Genomic DNA, 21,709 nt, shown 5'->3' on the forward strand with positions numbered 1-21,709 from the left:
CTGAATTATCCGCACTTAATACCAGATTTGCACTTATCCCAACATAATACCTTAATCATTTCGTTGTATTGAAGTTTTAATTAATATACTTACTTAGTTGATAGTAAAACTTTAATAACGATGCCAAACACGTACTTTCGTACCCGTAATCCAAAAAAAAAATTATGTATATACTTCGCATTTTCTACATTCCTTGGCTGGTAAAATGGACGGTGTAATCGGACCACTGAACGCGGATTGTATGAACGTGTCTCTCTTATTAAATTTTTCAACGCTATACAATATTGCGATAGTCACGTTGTATTGTGAGTTCTGACATCGCTCGCTCTTTGTTCAGTGACACCAATAAATGTAACAAATGTCTTGTAATACATTTAATTCCTCCTCGACTGCTATCAGCCGCGCCGCATGCCTTAATTCAAATCTCTTGCGCAATTAGTATTATTGTCACACAACGTGACTCGGCGATGTCGTTGTATCATAATATTGTGGAGATTCTTGTTTGGTGAGTGCCTAATTTTGTACTCTCCTAAATCACGGTTTTGTTTGTGTGTGGCAGGCCTTTTGTTCGAAATGGCCGGGAGCGGCTATGGGTCGTTCTCGCATTTCGTGCAAATCGGTGTTTTCGGAAATTTACCAAAAATGTGGTGGCGTTTTCAAATATCTGTTAATGCAAGGTTGTAACATAGGGCCTAAAGTATATGTCTCTCCAATGAACAATTCTAAAAAGGTATGTATTTTCTTTATATGTACAATTAACACCCAATTTTTTCATTCATCTCTACATGTAACGCGTGAAGATGTAACTTTCACCTACATTTTAACCTTAAGATACTACAAATAGAAAATTCGTTGTTTGTTCAATAAATGACTTATATAGTTATGTTTTAAATCGTATAATATTAGAAGCTAGAAATAAATAATAAAAACTATACAGCCTTATAAGTGTATGGTTCAAGTAATTTCTTCATTACCGACGCGAGAAATAGATTAGCTATATTTTGCTATATTACGAGGTATATAGCGCCTACCGCCGATGCAACACATTGTTCGTCAGTCAGTTGGCCGCGTGATCTCGTAGCGGACACCCGTGTGCCGCTGTTAGCGAAAATATATACGATCTCTCGGGTCGGGAAGGAGTGTGGTTCTCGTTAGTCTTCATCGCCATCGCATGATTTATACAGTACGTAGCAAGTGTACATTATTATAATTATACGTAATGAAGTGTTTTAGTGTCGCCTTTCAGATGGTTTATTCTGCAAAATTAAGGTCTGATGCCAACTGATGTAGGCGACAAAAACTTCCAAAACTTCATTCATATCGGTTTCATTCACTTCTTTTCCTTCCAATTTTACTGGGGAAGGTAATGAATGACTTAAGAAGGTAATGATAATATATTCGAGGCAGTGCATTTAATGGAAAGAGGCTTAGTTATTATAAATATTACGTTGTTATAAACATTTAAAACTGTTTATGATAATAGGGGAGCCCAACCGGGGAGCCTTTGTAGTCTAAGATGGTCGACCTTCACCAATATGTCTGACGGATGAAACTTACATATTATGAAAGAAAATATGTTCCTGAACATAAATAAATAGGGTTGCTTAAAGAAATATGGTAAAGATTATTTTTAATTATTTTTTGAAAAAAAAATTTTTTTCTTCAAATTTCACCGATCTGTCTGACAAACGAAATAAGTTCCAATGGAAAGTATACAACTTGTACAATATAAATCAACTAGGTTGCCTATCTTTTTCCGGTCACTATTATGTGGTTATAGGGTTGCTTGCGAAAATCCGGTCACAAATAAGGGTTGCCAGGCTTTTAAATAAAATAAGAAGGGAAGACTTTTAGCGATAACTCATAAACGGCTTAACTTATCAAGTTTGCTTTAATTTTGTTTGAATGAGTTTATTAGGCACTATTTTTATGATTTTTTTCATATTTTTTGGATCGATTTTTCAAAAGTTAGAAGGAATAACCGTTTTTTATTCTTTCTAAATTATTATTTCCGAAATGATTCACTTTATCAAAAAATGTTGTTTGCAAACTCCTATTTATTTTTAAAGACCTATCCAACGACACCCCACACTATAGGGTTAAAACGATTAAAAAAATTTACATAGGTACAAAACGCGAATGATTTAAATATATTTTGTCTATGCTAATTTTTGAAAATTTGAAAACTATGTTTTATGTGATATGGTGCGCAGATGATCAAACCGACTTAACAAACACTTGGGGTTAACAATCTCGACTTATAATGATGATAAGTAAATGGTAAATGTACCATTTAGCTTGAACATTATAAGTTGAGATTGTCAACTCCAAGTGTATGTCAAGTCGGTTTGATCATCTCCGCAGTGCTTAAGACACATGTTTTTAATATTGTTGATTTTAATTGGTGTTAATTTTCTTGAAATACAGTTTTTTTATGTTCGATTTCATAAGTTTGTTTCATTACCGTCCACTGATAAAATTACCATCTCGGCCGAATTCATTACCAGCGCGTAGTTCATTACCAGTAGCCTTATTAAATGAAAAGTAATAACGTTACAAAGGTGCCTTTAGCAGAAAAATGTTAATAAATGAATCCACAAATTGACGAAACTCAAAAGTTTACCATTTAAAAGAAAAATTACAAATCGAGAGAATCTCACCGATTTGCACGAAATGAGAGAATGACCCCTATGTGTCTCGTTCCACCTTCATGTACATACTTCTGAATAATCAGAGCCAAGGTGAACGGGCCAATGTGAAATACTATAATAATGCGTTATATTCATATTCATACACGACAATTATTATTATTCTTTTTGTATTCTATTTTCTTTATATCTGTGATTAGTCACGTCTGATTTTTTCATTCTACTCTGTTTTCTTTTTTGTGTGTTTTATATACCTAAAACTGAAATATTGTATAGGTACAATACAATAGCACAGAACAAATAACACAAATATCGTCTTTCTCTAGATATCTGTAAGCAGGACTTCGCAGAGTTAACAACACGATAGTGTACTCGTAAATAGGTATGTACTATACATCTATCTACACAAAATATTGTACCAACTTAGTTACAATATTTTATTTTCTTTAACATTTTTCATTTATTCTTTCATAGACTGCCGAAGTCAAAACAAAGCGAGAAAAACCGCAAGCCACAATACAACTCCCCGCAAAAGTTTGTTTAGCAGCACATGGGTTATTAATCAAGTTGATAGCGGAATTGAAATTTAATCCGCAAATTCCAGTTTATCTGGCACAGCTGTCGCATCATAATCCTGAATTACGCAAGTCTCCAAGTAAATTTATTTTTAATGCAAATAAATACAGATTCGTCGCACCTGCCTGTCTTGATGTAGCGTATAATTAAAGCAGAACATGGAGCGAAATAATACAAATTACTTTGCGACTCAACTCGACTTTATTTGACGCGAGCGCTATAATTTTGGGTAAATCGCTTGACGTATCATTAGTATGTTGTCGAATATTTCACTGGTTTGTAAGGGATTACATTACCGTCATGAAATATTTATTAATGCAAACCGATAAAACCATTAAATATTACGTATTTGTTTAAAATTGTACTAGTATCTGGTATCGTTTCAAAATTAATAGCAAGCAGTAAAATCAGCTGCTAATATTTCGTTTCCAATTAACATTGTAATTTTATATGTTTGTAACTATTGCCTAATAAGTTAGCTACTATTATTGTATAATTAATGTAATTTTAGACTTTTAATTTTCGATTATATATCTACAATTTTAAAATTTTAGTGCTAAGTTGAGCTAAATATCAATTTATAATAAATCTTAACTAACAGCACTATATCACTTAGTTATTTTTCTTACGAAATATTTCATAAAAAAGTATATAGTGCCGTTGAGTCGAATGGATTAAGCTGACCACACATCTAATAACGTATTTACCCTCGACAAACAGTCCTTTGTAGACAAAAACTGGCCACTATAATGTTGTGACGGAATAATGTCCTAAATCCGCCCATTGGCATGGAACTGTTGTTTTCTCGGAAATATCTCTTCGTGATTGCCGACGAGACGAGCCCGTAATTGCTTCTTCCGCCTCTTGACATCATTATCTTTGCCATTATGCACCAAGCTAAGCCGCGACTCTCTCAACAGACACTTCCATAAAGTTATTGTATAAATAAAAGCCGTGTCGTTTTATCAATGCCGAGTTGCCGTTCAATTTTGTCAAAGAAATATTGTTCTGCAATATAAATTACCAAATTCAGAATAATTCGCAAAAAGCCATAATTATATTTTATTTTATGTATTGTATTTATATTTTAGTGTATTGAATTAATATAAGTTATTGTATTCAAGGACAAATTACAAAAAAAAAACACACGGAAACTAGATTATATTTGCAAGCCAGCAGGGGAAGACTCTTAAAGTCACGTAAACGTCTAATTTTCATTTAACTTCAGTTGTATTTTTAGGGTTCCGTAGCCAAATGGCAAAAAACGGAACCCTTATAGATTCGTCATGTCTGTCTGTCTGTCCGTCCGTCTGTCCGTCTGTCTGTCCGTCCGTATGTCACAGCCACTTTTTTCCGAAACTATAAGGACTATACTGTTGAAACTTGGTAAGTTGATGTATTCTGTGAACCGCATTAAGATTTTCACACAAAAATAGAAAAAAAACAATAAATTTTGGGGGTTCCCCATACTGTGAACTGAAACTCGAAAAATTTTTTTTCATCAAACCCATACGTGTGGGGTATCTATGGATAGGTCTTCAAAAATGATATTGAGGTCTCTAATATCATTTTTTTCTAAACTGAATAGTTTGCGCGAGAAACACTTCCAAAGTGATAAAATGTGGTTTCCCCCCCCCCCCCCCCCTGTAACTTCTAAAATAAGAGGATGATAAAACTAAAAAAAATATATGATGTACATTACCATGCAAACTTCCACCGAAAATTGGTTTGAACGAGATCTAGTAAGTAGTTTTTTTTTAATACGTCATAAATCCCCTGAATACGGAACCCTTCATGGGCGAGGCCGACTCGCACTTGGCCGCTTTTTTTTATATCGATTCATCACGCAGAGGTCACTTGCAAAATGCACTTTTGTATACTACGCGTAGCAGAGAGCTATAGCGCTAATTAAGTATGTGTGTTTTCAATCGCTCCTGGAGGCTACACAAAGTGTATAAATATGAACTAACTGTGAGCTCCATTCTGATTTTAAAATCTGTTATGGTTTTGATACCTATTGATGTTGGCAATGGCTTATGCTAACTGGTCAGTCGTGATAATAGGCATCTCGCGCGCACCTACTAGTGCACTGCGAGGGTCACGGGTCGATATGTTACGGTTAGGGTAATGTTAGAAGATTGATTAAACTCAAGTTTACCCGGGTATAACTAGTATAGTACATATTAGGTACCAAAGCTTTTTGGGTAAAGTCCGAATAAGAAATAATATGTGTTCGGCGTTTACCCGAACACACCTATATCTAAGTACCCAACGCTGGCTGGGTAGGCAAAACGCTGGCTGGCTGGGCAGAGAAAATATGCTGCATTCATTCGCCGTGCATTATCGATTGCATTGATGCATTTGACGTATCTTACGATATTTTTTAACATACATGGGGGTCAAATCGAAAGCTTTTAAGCTCTATAGTGATAGAGCTTAAAAGCTTTAGGCTAGTGAGCCTTCGTATTATCCGTTCTGAATGGAACAGCCTGTATGACTACTTGGCCGGCAATTCCTTGATCCCTTAAAGGATATAACCAAACGGAGACGCCTTGTCTGTAATTTTCTGTACAAAACAGTCTGCCGATTTTTGTGGGGGAGGGGCACGTCAAATATATACGTAACGTACAAAAAGCCATGTCAGATAAACGTCAGTCCATACATTGTGTATGACCATTGGCCGCCTATTTTCGACAGAGGGGAACGCCTATTAATGGCAACTCCGTTTGGTTATATCCTCTAAGCTTGATCCCTACTACAATTACTATTACTTTTAATTATTTTTAATAGTAATCTAAGCGACGGCTAGTTATGAACATTAATAACTTTATACGTCATAACTTCATAAAATCGTGGATTAATTTGGACTTTGCAGCTAATGTTAGAATGATTTCATAAAGTTAGCCACGACGCGTCACGGACATAGTTTCTTATTCTATAACGGTCCACAAACGAAACGACATCGTATTTACTCAAAGGAGCACTTTTGTTTCAAAGGTGCTTTTGCTGACTTCAATTTTCAACGAAGGTGTCGTCTACTTTTAGAGTATTTTTCACATAGCTTGAATATGTCACCGTAAAATTTTAAACACTCGTCATATTATAATCTCGCTAGTTACATTATAAACTGACGGTAGGGAGATTATAATCTAACCTAACCTAACCTACGTTAGATTATAAACTAACGGGTTCACAATCTTACGGTGTCAAATACACAAAATTGATATCTGAATACAATTTTGCGTTAAAATATATGGAGATGACACCTGTCACCTTTCCACGCCTCTTCTCTTTTCGAACAGATTCAAGCAATAACAGTTACAATTGCAATCTTTAAGGATTTACATGTATTGTTATATTAGAGACCATTGTCCTGGAACATAGAGGAAGTGTATTCTTTGAGTAGGCAAGTACTTTTTAAGTAGGTACACCAGCTCGTATAGGGTCTCTTTATTCTTTAAAAACTGAGTGGCAAAGTATGTAATTTGATGCAAATTTGAGTTGTTTAAGTACTCGGGTTGATTTCGAATGATAAATATTTAATAGCGTTCATCTTGATTGTATTTGCAATGTTTTACATTTAGAATTTTCATGAATTTGGTGTGGTGAAATTTTTTACTCGGTAGCAAAGCTTATTTAAACCTCGTGCCTTGAAACCCTCGCAACACTCAAGATTCCACTTCTCGAACCTCTCGCTACGCTCGTGATTCAATTTCAACTCGTTCACTTGCTCTGGTATTCATATATTGTGGGGTTAAACAACAACTTGGCTCTTGTAAAACAAAATGACAATCGTACCACATTTTTTAGAAGCCTGTCTATACGCTTGACAAGAATCGGTACAGCATTGTGACTATAAAAAACAAGTTTCTAGATCTTAAAATGTTTTTTTTGGACTCTCCAAATATATTACTTACGAATATTTCACCGAAATGCTCTTAAACGGACCAGCAAGATATTAGATATATTTTTGAAACATACATAAAAATATAACCATGTCGGTTTTATTAATTCGGGTTCCGTACCAAAAAGATAAAAAACTATTCCTTATGGTTATTTTCTTATTCAGCGTGGTTGGGCACGCTTAAATTGGTAGGTTAATTCGCTCTCCCTAGGCCACAGTTCCCTACTGCTGAATAAAGACCCTCTTAGTGACATTTGTTAAATAGTTTATACGATCGCATTGAACATTTTATAAATCGGCCTCGCACCGCCTCACCTTAAGCAGGTTTCATTGTACCTAGGTATAATGAAATTTACTTGTTATATGAACATAGATCTAAAATTACCTATACCTTATTTCTAAAATGATCAGCTCATTCTTGACCTCAGCCAAATTAAGCGAGGAAGTTAAAAGCGTTACTTATAGAATTACGAATACAACAATAACACGTTCTACTAATGAAGGCATTAACAATTAACGGGTTTTCAGCGCCAGCATTAACCTAGCTGGAGTCAACCTGACTGACGTGCTGTACAGCTAAAACCACGTTTTATATTCAGACAAACTCCACAAAGCGGAACTCGCGAGACAAGGCAAACTTGTGCCAGTAATTAAGACATTTGGAACTTGAACATTCACTAGAATCCTCATTTTCCCTCCCTAATTATGAATGATGTTTACCTATTCATTTTTGCCAGGGCTAATGATGATTCCACATTTGTGAGATAATTTGTTTTGATAAGAGTAACTATCAACTGAAATTATACTACAATTTCCTTTACACATGTCGTGTCGTGTTTTAAAAAATTCAAAGAACATACCTGCCTTATTTTATAGTGGTACAGGCCAATGATATTATATAATTATAGATAGTTTATACTCATACATAAGGAACACAAAAAATATTTTCCATCTGTTTCATTACCTACGAATGAATCTGTTTTTGTTGATTCATTTTCGCAAACCATTCATCTTTGTTATACCTACTTACTCGTTAAACAGATCGAATAACTAAAACAATTCGAGTTTTAGTTATTCGATCTGTTTAATCTGTGTAATTATAGCCTGTATAATCTATATGGAGTTGTAATATTATTATTGATTATGGGTTGATCTAAAAGTGTATTGTTACCGAAAATGTGTTTACATATTTATACTTAAGTGCCTAAACCATTAGGTAGGTATGCCTAACTTAATTTTATTTACGTAGTTCTGTATTAAGCTTGGTATAAATTTAATAGCATAGCTTAATAGCATCGATCGCAGACGTTTCTGCTTGTTAAAAAATTAAATAAATAGTTTTGTTTCTCTTTGTCGTATACAATTCATAATTGATAACTTATGTTATGTCGGTAACTATGGTGGTGAAGAAATATTTATTCCAAGTAAAAAGTAGAGCAATCCCATATGTACCTATTCCTAGATGCTAACGTTTAAAAGCCATTAGCGATAAGTTGGGTACCTTACAATATTTGTTGCGTTAAATCGGAATTTCCTCGTCGAGCCTTAGTGTCATAATTGCAACCATTCCAACCATTTAAAATCGTTTTAAATCGCATCAGGCTCCTGGCATTTCTTGTCCTTCAAAACCTTTATTGTCTAGGAAATAAAGTCTCGTTTTGAAAAATACAAACATGCCCGTAAAATACAAACCCAACTACAGGAAACTTTCGAAACACGGTTATTGCATTCGCTGTATGAGATCTCAACGTGTTTGCATTTTATAAAACTTTCGTAAAGGCACTCACTGTTAAGGCCTCTTCCTAGTGCATAATTGAAATATTATAGTGATATAATTTGAGGATAATAACATGAATATACACTTATAATATAATACAATTCTTGAATTGTAACTAGAGTCGGACCAAGGTAAGTTGGCAGCGATATTGTTGGCCCAGACGGTTCAAGTGTTAAGTAAACGTCATAATTTGATATAAGTAGGTAAGTTTGGCGTTTAAAAAACACGTGCACCGTCTGGGCTAACAAAATCGCTGCCAACTTAGCTTGGTCTGACTCTATACTGTTTTTAGTAGGTATATGTAAGTTACTCATGAACTTCGATCCGCGTGTCTATGTGACACTTATTAGGGTTCCGTACCCAAAGGGTAAAAACGGGACCCTATTACTAAGACTCCGCTGTCCGTCCGTCCGTCCGTCTGTCACCAGGCTGTATCTCACGAACCGTGATAGCTATACAGTTGAAATGTTCACAGATGATGTATTTCTGTTGCCGCTATAACAACAAATACTAAAAACAGAATAAAATAAAGATTTAAGTGGGGCTCATGGGAGCACTTGGACAACAAACGTGATTTTTGACCGAAGTTAAGCAACGTCGGGCGGGGTCAGTACTTGGATGGGTGACCGTTTTTTTGCTTGTTTTGGTCTATTTTTTGTTGATGGTGCGGAACCCTCCGTGCGCGAGTCCGACTCGCACTTGGCCGGTTTTTTTTTGCTTGTTTTGCTCTATTTTTTGTTGATGATGCGGAACCCTCCGTGCGCGAGTCCGACTCGCACTTGGCCGGTTTTTAATATTATTTTGTTTAATTACGAACATTATTATACTAAAAATAATTGGACGTAGGAAATTAACAGACAGAATGATCAATAATTGTATAAGTAATATTTAATTTCCCATGTCATTCATAAAATAAACCATACTGGTTTATACCGTAAGAGCAATATTTGTCTAAAGTTCTACATCATAATCTGCTAAAAAACGTTTTCAAATAACAATAAACAACCACCCATGCATATTCATCAAGCGGCCTATTTAAAATTATCGGAGAAAGCCTTACATCAACACACACAGCAAACTTTTTAAATACTCAAGCAACATTATGCCGTGGCCACATTAATTTACATTTTTGATAGGTGTACTTGCTAAGAAAAACGATGAAATCACGAGAATCGACAGATATTATGTTGATATTTTTTCCGTGGAAACATTGTGAACTTTCAACAAGGTAATTTCCCTTTAAATATTTATGTAAAACATTGATTTACAGCGTTATGGTTCAACGAAGCCGACCCCTGTCATTACAATGCGGCCTTCTTAAAGTTCAACAATTGACATTTGCTACGACACCATTACATCAGCGTTTCTAAGCTCTATCATTTTAACGATCGCGATCGTAACAAACTACTAACAGTCACTTGGATATTGATAATACCGTTCTTGTTTAACTGAATAAAATTCAAACTTCTAGTCACGTCAAAGAATCGGTGGAATAATAAATGCTGCAAACATCCTTGTTTACAGGAAATGAATTCCATAAAAATATTTAATTTGAGTAAAGTGCTCATAACTTTTCACGTACTTATCCATATTTTCCTACGTGCGATGTAAGTATCTGATTGTTACATACTGCCATTGTTTTTCGTAGGCTGAATAGAACGAAGGCGCCCGCGGCCGACGCGGCGGGCGGAAAGGGTAGCGGGCGCGAAGGCGGCGTTCGTGATTGCTGACATTTATCTTGTGGCTGGCTAATTAGCCAGCGTACGGCAGTGACTGCGGACGCACAGAGGTCTAACCGAACTCGATGGGTGGGAAAAAAAATTATATAGGTACATAGATATTGGCACAATTACTTCGGTGTTTTACCCATCCAAAGACGCATTTCAAATGCGACTCTACTGAAATTTAATTTGATTACGGGAATCGAGAACCATTCATAAAAATAAAAACTCAGTGCCATGGCCGTTTAATAAGACTGATCATTGAGGTCATAGAATAGTGAGCAAATTTTGTTAATTATATTTGCTTCTAAATTTGTCAATAATAACGCCTCATCTTCTTGATATTTACAATTATGTATTATAGGTATCTATTCGCATAGGACAAATTCATACATTTTTAAACAAATGGCGTAGCCTAATCATAATTATGTTTTAACATGAATAAAAAACTATAGAAATAACATTACCTACACAGAGATAAAACTAATACCTAGCAAAGAGCACTTTTTGTATTTAAAGAGCAGCCAATCTAAATTAACGCTGTATGTATGTTGAAAGCCTGCAAATTATGAAAGGCTGAATTTGTTCAAGCCATGGGCATGGGTAGACGAGCCCAGTAGGCGGATGTACAGCTCGTAAATACTAGTCCGTTTCGTTTTTCCGCTTCCGCTCCAGTGTTGCCATTATTCTACACTACATGTCTTACTTAAACTGTATAAGTATTCACTTAATTTGAAGTCGGTAAGGTGTTTAAATCACTGTTTGGACTAATCATGGACACAAATGGAAGCACACGTCGCTATCGGCTGCTTTATCTATTTTTATTACCAATGGCTTATAAAGAAAGCTTTTGTGCTGATATTTCATAAAACAGACTATATACTCGTAAAGGCAGTAGAGGATTAAAAGTGTTGCTGAGAATTTCTAATATTCCTTTTTTATTATTTGCAGAAAGTTTTTTATTTTAAACGAGGAGGTTTTTTACTTTGAACTTACGTTCCGTTCCAAGAATATGTTGTGATTCATTATTTTTATTCTGTTTTTTAATAGAGACAAACCAAAGAAAGTCTGCAGCGCTAGATTAAAAGTAGTTTTTAAAAATCAGTATGCGACAACACCACAGAAAATGGATTAAATAGTCTTGATACTTGTGAAATTTCTACCATATTTACCGTCTATGAAAAAATTAAGCTGTATGCACAGCTTAATTTTTATGGTAAAATAAATTTCATTCCAACAATAGATGTCACTATTAATATGTAGACATATACTAATATTGATAAATAATATTAGGAGAATGTGACATTTGGCTTCATCAAAATTAATAAGCTTTTGTAATATCCGCGACGGCGGTAAATAGGTACAGAGGGCCTACCGCGAACACCGGAGTTCTCAATATGCGAGCATCTTTCTCTTTTACTCCCATTAAGGCGTAATTAGATTGACAGAGAAATTGCCCGCAATTTGCGAACTAAAGTTTTCGGAAAAACGAAATAAACCATTAAAACAATAAACATATATTAAAAATTAATTTTAGCTTTAACTAGTAGGTACCCATGCCGTGAGCATAAGCATGGAGGTTGTGGGTTCGAGCTCAAAACCCGGCTAGTACCAATGAGTTTCTCGAAATGTTAGAGGAAGTTCATAAGTATGCCTATACCTATTGGGTGTGTTCAATTTGCTGTGAAACCTTTGTCTAAACCAATATTATATTATCTATCTTAATACTTCACCATATGTACCTACATATGGTGAAGTATTAAGATGTTTCATTCCACTTACCCGTCATCAACTCCAAATTTTGTAAACATTGTCGTTTTTCAGCTTGAATCGCCTCGTGCTGACTTTTTACAAGTGTAAAATTATTCGTCATGCGGAAAAGTAACTCCCGCACGCCGGTTTTGTAAGGTTTCACCATGTTTATTCCGTTCATCACAAAACACAATGAATATTTAAACGATTTTGACAAACACGTACCATAGTGCATGACATTTCCTGACTGCTTAAAAACATTGCCATATGTAGTTTTTTAATTCGATGTCAAATTATTGCGCTGCAGACTTTCTTTGGTTTGTCTCTAGATTGCTTAAAATATATTTGATGAGTTATCCCGTGTTATCGAGTCACATGAACACATGACTGCATCGTTTATGACTCTCGAAACTCTAAAAAGTTTAAGGTGCAGTAGGCTCAGAGAACGGAGTTTTTGAAAAGCCGTGGCGCTTTTTTTAAGTCACAATACGGTTGCCAACAATTTAATTAGCAAACTTCAGGCCTTTTTCTAAAGACGTCAGTGATTCGAGTGATTTCATGTTGATCTCAGCGATTACTTTTTTTATTATTAAAACACACAAAAAATTAAAATTCAAAAACACCATATCCGCGGTTCCGAGCACGCACATCCACATCCATCTCGTTCACGCTTACGTTCAGGAAGAGTGAGAGAAGAACACGAACCTACTGGGCCTTAATAGACAGTGGCCGTAGAAGCCGGTCTTTTTATAGCCGTCGTTGCCACGTCGGGTTTTGAATGTCGTTTGCCTTGTTCTTGGTTTAGTTAAGACTTCACGTGGCTGTAACGGGTAATGCCTCACGCTAAGACACTTCCCATACATCTCCGTTACCTCGGGGAGATACTGATAATAGTGATAATACCTAACCTCCACATCTGAATCACAGAATACAAAATCACATATACACTTGAATATATTGCCATAAAGGCATTTATTGCACGCAGGCTTAGCGGGAGTAATAGAAAAAGCGTTTTCCCTAAGGAGTAATGAAGTTTCTAGTACCATAATTAACAGTTTCTTGTCTTTATACTTCATTTTTTTATCGCAAGTGTGATGAAAAACATTGTGTGTAACTCGGGGCGTAAAAATATTGCAAACTAGAGTCTATAAATCGCTCCGGTATGCTCTCGTTTGCAATATTTAACTTACGCCCCATGTTGCACAATGTATACTATTACAGTACATATGGTGCTACTTTACCGCACTAGTGCGATAATTAGCACATTACGTAACTATATCGACTGTTTAAATTGACATAGGTAAGTACTGTAAAACGTACGATACATGTGCGAATAGGTAATTTGCAACTGGTTTCGGATTTCCTATCTTTCGCACTTGTATCGTAATGTACTATTGATCATTTCATTCCCTAGCTTTACGCCTCCTCTTAAGTAAGGTGTTTCAAGGAGATGCAGCAAACGAGGAACTTATACAGCGAAATAAAAAGACGCTTCAGTGCAGTCGTCGCATGTAACTAATGATACCACGTCTGTGTCTGTCTGACTGCGGCAGGTACTAGTGGTACTAGACTAGGAGAAAACCTATGCCTCTAGAACTCGATCGTTTTATATGTATGTCGGCGGCCGATCGTAAGATCAGGCAGATCGTAATGTTCCTGTGTAATGTTTTGACGATAGTGACATTAAACCAATATATAGGTAGGATAGGTTCGTTAGGTTGCTTTAGATGCCCGAAAGGCAAAATGCCCAGAAATAGGAGCCCCGCGTAGCGGGGCTCCATCGACTCAGGGAACGGGTCAAAGATTTTCACGTTTCACGATATGCCTAGGAAATTCACGATATGCCTGAAGGCCTACCGCGAACCACGTTCGACGTGTTGCCTCCCTGTCACACTTACGTACCAAATTACAAGGGCGACAGAGATGCAACACGTCGTACGTGGTTCGCGGTAGCCCCTCTGATCTTACGATCGGCCGCCGACAGCATGTACGCTAGCGACCCGCCCCGTCTTCGCTCGGGTAGACCCCATTTATACAAAATCTTAACAAATAATAACACCTAAACCTTCTTCAAGAATCACTCTATCGGTAGGTGAAAACCGCATGAAAATCCGTTGAGAAGTTTTTGACTTTATCGCGAACATACAGACGCGGCGGGCGACTTTGTTTTATAAGGTGTAATGATAAAACTTGAAAAACGAATTCACTGTCACCTCCCACTACCTAATTACTTACTTACTTAACTAACCATAATATAAACACCCTCTTTAGATTTACCCTTAGAATATGGCCATGTGATTTAGTCGTGATCGTCTAGTCTAGCGTTAGGACCCCTCGAAGTGAACCGCGGTACCCTAAGTTCTTTAATGAGTATCAGCTAAATTTTGGACTCTGATTTTATTTACAATTACCTGGACTTTGGGAAAAATATATTATGAAATTGGAAGCACATTTATTATGATGTTAACGAGTAACTTACTAGAATAATTTATTAAAATACAGAAATAGTACTGAAAGTTACCAGAATTTATTATTGTAATGTAAATGTTGTTATATTTTACTTCAAATAATGTTATTTAGGTAAATGCAGCATATATGATAATATGAATATAAAAGAAATATATTTGGTAAAATGAGTTTAAAAATGGGGTTGGTAAAAGCCTGCTACAATCTATTAAGCCTCCGGGATAACATATGAGTAGCACTCCTGGGGTAAGCCCATTTACACCCTAGCATTTAATATTATTATCTACCAGCTTCTATTCGAAATATGCTACCCATACGCTCGATGCAGGATTGGGGGCTCCTAGTCCAATCAGCAAGGTCAATTGGAACTCCTACCCTACCTCTTTAGCCAGACGGGCTATGACCAACACTTCGGAACCTATGCGTGCCTAGATGACTATGAAGAGAAGTGTCAAAGTATCCATCAGTCATCAAAATTACTATTCTTTTTTATTTCAAAAGCTAGGGATGCGAATCCCATTTCCATTCCCCAGAACTAAAATATAAACTGTATTTCTAGTTTTTTAGAAGTATGAACGAAGTACTAAGTTTATTTGTTAAACTATATACTAAATTTTATGAGACTGAAATATCAAGATGAGCATTATTTCACTCAAATTATCCTTTGGATTACTCTTGCCTGCCAAAGGTTCCCTAAAACAGCTAGTCGTCGATTTTCTATCTCCGAATAGACTGTGTTCCTAATCCCAACTTGATATTTATGATTTTATTGTGTAAATACCTTAGAAACATAATTGTAATTCTCAGTACCTCGTCTTTACACCAGAAAACCAGAACTTCATAAATAAAAATAGAGATAAGATTTTACGTTAGTTATTTTCCCCAAATAATTTAAATATTGGAAGATCTAAGCAATTCAAACCCTATACCTATTTACGCACAATTTTAGTATAGCGAGACCGTAGTTGAAGTCCCTTAAGAAGAAAAATACATCAGTTTTACAGACCAAGACTAAAACGAACCCTAAATTCCGAATAATTAGTGTGTGAATTTACCCTAAACCTACCCTTGTCCCTACTCTAGTATAACCAAAGCACAGTTCGTACTTACCATCGACCTGGTACTTTGGAATATACGCAAGTGTATCCCTACTAAGAAGCTGTAAGAGTTCGGCGAGCGATTCCGAGAATGCAACCTAACAGCTCGTGGTCTTGTCTCCCCCCATGGCGGGTTGCACAAAGGCAGGGTGGCAACATGGGTAAGACAGGGCCCTATTATGTATATAAGTGGTATAAATAAATATATTTAATATACGAAGCCTCCAAATACTGTAGATTTCAAATGGGCCCAGATTACTCCGGATGATGCGCACGTGACATCCCCATTATTCATCTAACAGCTGGACATTGGAGAGCTAAGGAGGGAGACGTTTTTCACCTTCTATGTTGGTAAAGAGAAGGTGCCAAGATAACCCTCATCTTGGAGCAAAAAGACTCCTAGACAGCTCACATTTAACACCGCAAGGGGTGAGCGGTCCAGTCGGACAAACAGTCAGTCCAAACAATGATCTGGTTTTAAACTATATAGCAAAAGACCCCATAGTAAAACACTAAAAATAACTAGGTTCAATTTTTACGAACCAAACTACCCACAAAATCAAACTAACTAAACACAGAAGTGAAATTCCCTTAAACACCGCTATCTAAGTTCAGTTTTATGACGATATTGTCCCCACAAAACCAAACACAGACACGCTTTCCAAGCCCCTGTTATGCAACGATATTGTCCCTGCATAACGTGACGGCACTTAGAAAACACAGTGTAGAAAACTTCACTATAACAACACACAGTAGCAAAGAATCCCCGCAATAGCCCAAGTTCAGTTTTACGACGATATTGTCCCCGTAAAACTAAACACAGACACGCTTTCCAAGTCCCTGCTATGCAACGATATTGTCCCTGCATAACGTGGCGGCACTTAGAAAAACACTGCGTAGGAAACTTCACTATATTTAAATCCCGTACACGGTAACAAAGAATCTCCACAAAAGTCTAAGATCAGCTTTACGACGATATTGTCCCCGTAAAACCAAACACAGACACCATTTCCACGTTTAAATTCACCAGGATAATTCCCGGCAAAAACAAACATAGTAACAGTAGTAGAGGAACTTTGCTCACCGAATATTTAAACGCCCGAGAACCAGAGTCACTGCTAGCCGATGGTTGAAGAATGAATGAATACCGGCGGTCCGCACCTGCCTTTTATACTCTTTTACTGGCGACATACTGGCGACATAACGGCGACATAATGGCGACATAACGGCGACATAACGGCGACATACTGGCGACATAATGGCGACACAACGGCGACATAATGGCGACATAATGGCGACATAACGGCGACATAATGGCGACATAACGGCGACATAACGGCGACATAACGGCGACATACTGGCGACCTAATGGCGACATAATGGCGACATACTGGCGACATAACGGCGACATAACGGCGACATACTGGCGACATAATGGCGACATACTGGCGACATACTGGCGACTGGCGACATACTGGCGACATACTGGCGACTGGCGACATAATGGCGACATAACGGCGACATACTGGCGACATAATGGCGACATACTGGCGACATAATGGCGACATACTGGCGACATAATGGCGACATAACGGCGACATAATGGCGACATAATGGCGACATAATGGCGACATACTGGCGACACAATGGCGACATAATGGCGACACAACGGCGACATAATGGCGACATACTGGCGACATACTGGCGACATACTGGCGACATAATGGCGACATAACGGCGACATACTGGCGACATAACGGCGACATACTGGCGACATAACGGCGACATACTGGCGACATAATGGCGATATACTGGCGACATAATGGCGACATACTGGCGACATAACGGCGACATACTGGCGACATAATGGCGACTGGCGACATACTGGCGACATAATGGCGACTGGCGACATACTGGCGACATAATGGCGACATAACGGCGACACAATGGCGACATAACGGCGACATACTGGCGACATAACGGCAACATACTGGCGACACAATGGCGACACAATGGCGACATACTGGCGACATAATGGCGACACAATGGCGACATACTGGCGACATAACGGCGACATACTGGCGACATAACGGCGACATACTGGCGACATAACGGCGACATACTGGCGACATAACGGCGACATACTGGCGACATAACGGCGACATAACGGCGACATAACGGCGACATAATGGCGACATATTGGCGACACAACGGCGACACAATGGCGACATAACGGCGACATAATGGCGACACAACGGCGACATAATGGCGACACAACGGCGACATAACGGCGACATAACGGCGACATAATGGCGACATATTGGCGACATAACGGCGACATAACGGCGACATACTGGCGACATAACGGCGACACAATGGCGACATACTGGCGACACAATGGCGACATAACGGCGACATAATGGCGACATAACGGCGACATACTGGCGACACAACGGCGACATACTGGCGACATACTGGCGACATAATGGCGACACAACGGCGACATAACGGCGACATAACGGCGACATACTGGCGACATAATGGCGACATAACGGCGACATAATGGCGACATAATGGCGACATACTGGCGACATAACGGCGACACAATGGCGACATACTGGCGACACAATGGCGACATAACGGCGACATACTGGCGACATAATGGCGACATACTGGCGACTGGCGACATACTGGCGACATACTGGCGACACAATGGCGACATACTGGCGACATAATGGCGACATAACGGCGACACAATGGCGACACAACGGCGACACAATGGCGACATAACGGCGACATAATGGCGACACACTGGGACAAACATTAATCAGAAAGTACCAGGATACCATGACTGAGGAAGAGGTTATTTGCCCCGTACCTATTAGCGATATGCAACCGACGACCAGTGATTTATTAAGACAAATGTTTACCAAAAGTACCAGGCTACCATAACCGAGGAAGAGGTCAAAAGTCGTAAAGTTCGATGCTACCAAGATCTATCCCTTTCACGCTTGCGTCTTAGAGAAAGACGGAGATATTCTCAATGACGTCTACGCACACATTCACAGGCAATAATCGGGTAGTCAGTTTGAGTAGACTAAATTGTAATAAAAAGGAACGCTTTATGGCCCCTCTACACGCACGAACCTGCAAGCATTATTTTACTTTGGGATACTTTTAGTCTCTTTCCGAAAAACACTCCCGTGTGGAAGTATTCTATGTTCACCAGTAGCAAACATACTCAAAACATAGCGGGAAGTTTAAAATCTTAGGAGTTTTTGGACTGTTTGTATTAACGCTGTACTAGGAGTTCAGACTTCAATATGACCGAACGTCACGCTGTCAATGTCACTGTTATTCTAATGCCAAAAGTTCACATATTTGGGTTAGTTTCAACTTGTGATGGTTATTTTACGTAAGTTATTAATCTAAATAGCAAAAAATTTATAGTGGGTTATATATTTAACGAAACCACAAGTGGTGAAATACGAAACGTGCACTTCAAGTTGTAATTGTGACATTATTCATTGGAATCATGCATGAAATACGCGACTGAAAGGGATTTTAGTTTCAAGGTATTTCTTTCTAGTTTGTGTGTTTTGTAATGAACAAATTAGGTTAATACTAGGCATGTAATAGGCATACGACCAGTCACATCACCTACATACCGTAAAAGGTTTCAGGTCTCTGAAGTAAGAAGAGCCAAGGCAAGACAAGGGCACCTGCTGATACAGACCGATTTTGAACGATCAACTGGTTGTCGTTAAACCGTCCCTAGACCATACATTAGATTTTACAATTCAAGATTAATAAAAATCACCAGTTAACCAATATTTTATTGAAGGAACCATGAGAATATTTTCAAAATTAGAATATTATGTATAGGTTTAACATTTTCCACGCCGTGTCAAACACAAAAGCTGTCACTCAGACGCCACATCATTGAAGTGTCAAAACTGAAGTTGAACTTTATGTATATGCACGTAGGCACGCATGTTGCTCTGTGGTCTGTGACCGATAAATCGGTCTTTGGCGTTGAACCTACGGTGCGGATATATCGGTAATTGGCGTCCAAACGGTTAAAGAACTTAATGACATAACTTCAGAATTGTCTCTAAAGACAATTTATCAAGTAACCAAGTAGCTAGTTATATATTACATCTATTTAATTTATAGTATGTACGTATATGACATTTATTTCAGTTTTTTTATACCACGTGTGCGGTATATGGCACGCTTACAATCGGGTAATCATGCCAAGGCGGAACATTAGCTCGGTTAACTTTGCATGTTACCGCGCAAGTTTAACTCAGGAATGAGCTCCGGCAGGAATCACTGCACTCCGATCTGAAACAATTTGAATAATTCTTTAACCAATGCCACAGCACTTGGAAACTCCGACAAAGTCGCTTAGTTGTTACATACCTAGGTACTTGTTTCTGTGTTCTTGCTTAGGTGAAAGTTAATTAAAAAACATTATTTATTTTGGCATTGATGGTCTCCTGTGTAAGGCCTGAGTGGACGCTCGAGTTGGGCGTGCAGCGGGGCGGTATGGAGGAGGTATGGAGGTATGGAGTTCACATTGAACGGAGGCTATTTAAAAATTATTAGGAAACGAGGCGTTTTGAAAATTGTATGTCTTTTTTAGACATGCCTACAAATGGATTGCAATATCAAAATTTCCTAATTATTTAAATTTATCCTGGCGGACGTGGTTGTGCAACTTGATTCTATTATTTAAATTTTAACCGGTTCCCTGCAATTCAGGCGAAGTCTATTTGTATACTATCAAAGTTGTAAACATTACTTAACTTTCCTGCTACCCAAAGGTTGTCTGGAAGAGATCACTTTTTAGCTATAAGACCGCCTGTTGTTACCTGGTCTTAAGCTTGTATTTCGATTTCTGTGTATTTTTTCATTTATGGTGCACAATAAAGAATAGTAAATATTCTGTTTAATGTTTAATGTAGAATAGTAAATAAATAGTCTGACTACTTAAAAATATTTTCGAATCTTTTACAAGTTTAAAGACTGGTTCTTCCAATGACTCGTGATTTTACCAACACTACGAGTAACAGTGACTACTTACTACCTATACAGCTTTAACTAGAAATTACATAATACATTATGTAGTTGCTCGTTGATATAATGCCCGAATGAACAGCTGACGTATTTAATCCGTGCAGGCGCACCTAATGCGACCGTGATTGAATGGATTGGTTGAGTCAATAAAGAAGGATAAGCCGTAATTAGCGTACACATAGTAGATGGAGTCGAGAGCCAGATTAACACCTTAAATAGGTACCTCAACTGATACCCACTTATAAGTGTGCAATAGGTACATGCTTGCCTTTGCTCATTCTGCTGCTCAAATCTTCAATCGAGCATTTTCATCTTCCTTGAGTTATTTTTGTATATTTTTACCATTAAATCTGATACTGTTCTGTCGTTAATAATAATTGCACAGAACAATCACAATTAGGCGCTTCATTTCTGGATACGTAGGCGATTTGTTGTGTTTGTACTCCTCAATGTATGATAGAACTTTCTAGAGCTAGTTGGGGGTAAAGTAACTTACAAAACTGTTGTGGTAGGGACTTAGGGACTTAGACAAGCCTCTATTAGGCCTACGGGCTGAGCTGTGTACTGTGTAGACCGGAGACGCCATTTACGTCTTTTTACAAATAATTGAAATAATGGAATAGGTACTTTTTGTGATAACTCTAAACTGCTTTTACTGATCTAGTTCGCTATAATTTCCAATTTCC

This window comes from Cydia amplana, chromosome 2 (genome assembly GCF_948474715.1).
Source record: "Cydia amplana chromosome 2, ilCydAmpl1.1, whole genome shotgun sequence".
Taxonomy (NCBI): Eukaryota; Metazoa; Arthropoda; class Insecta; order Lepidoptera; family Tortricidae; genus Cydia; species Cydia amplana.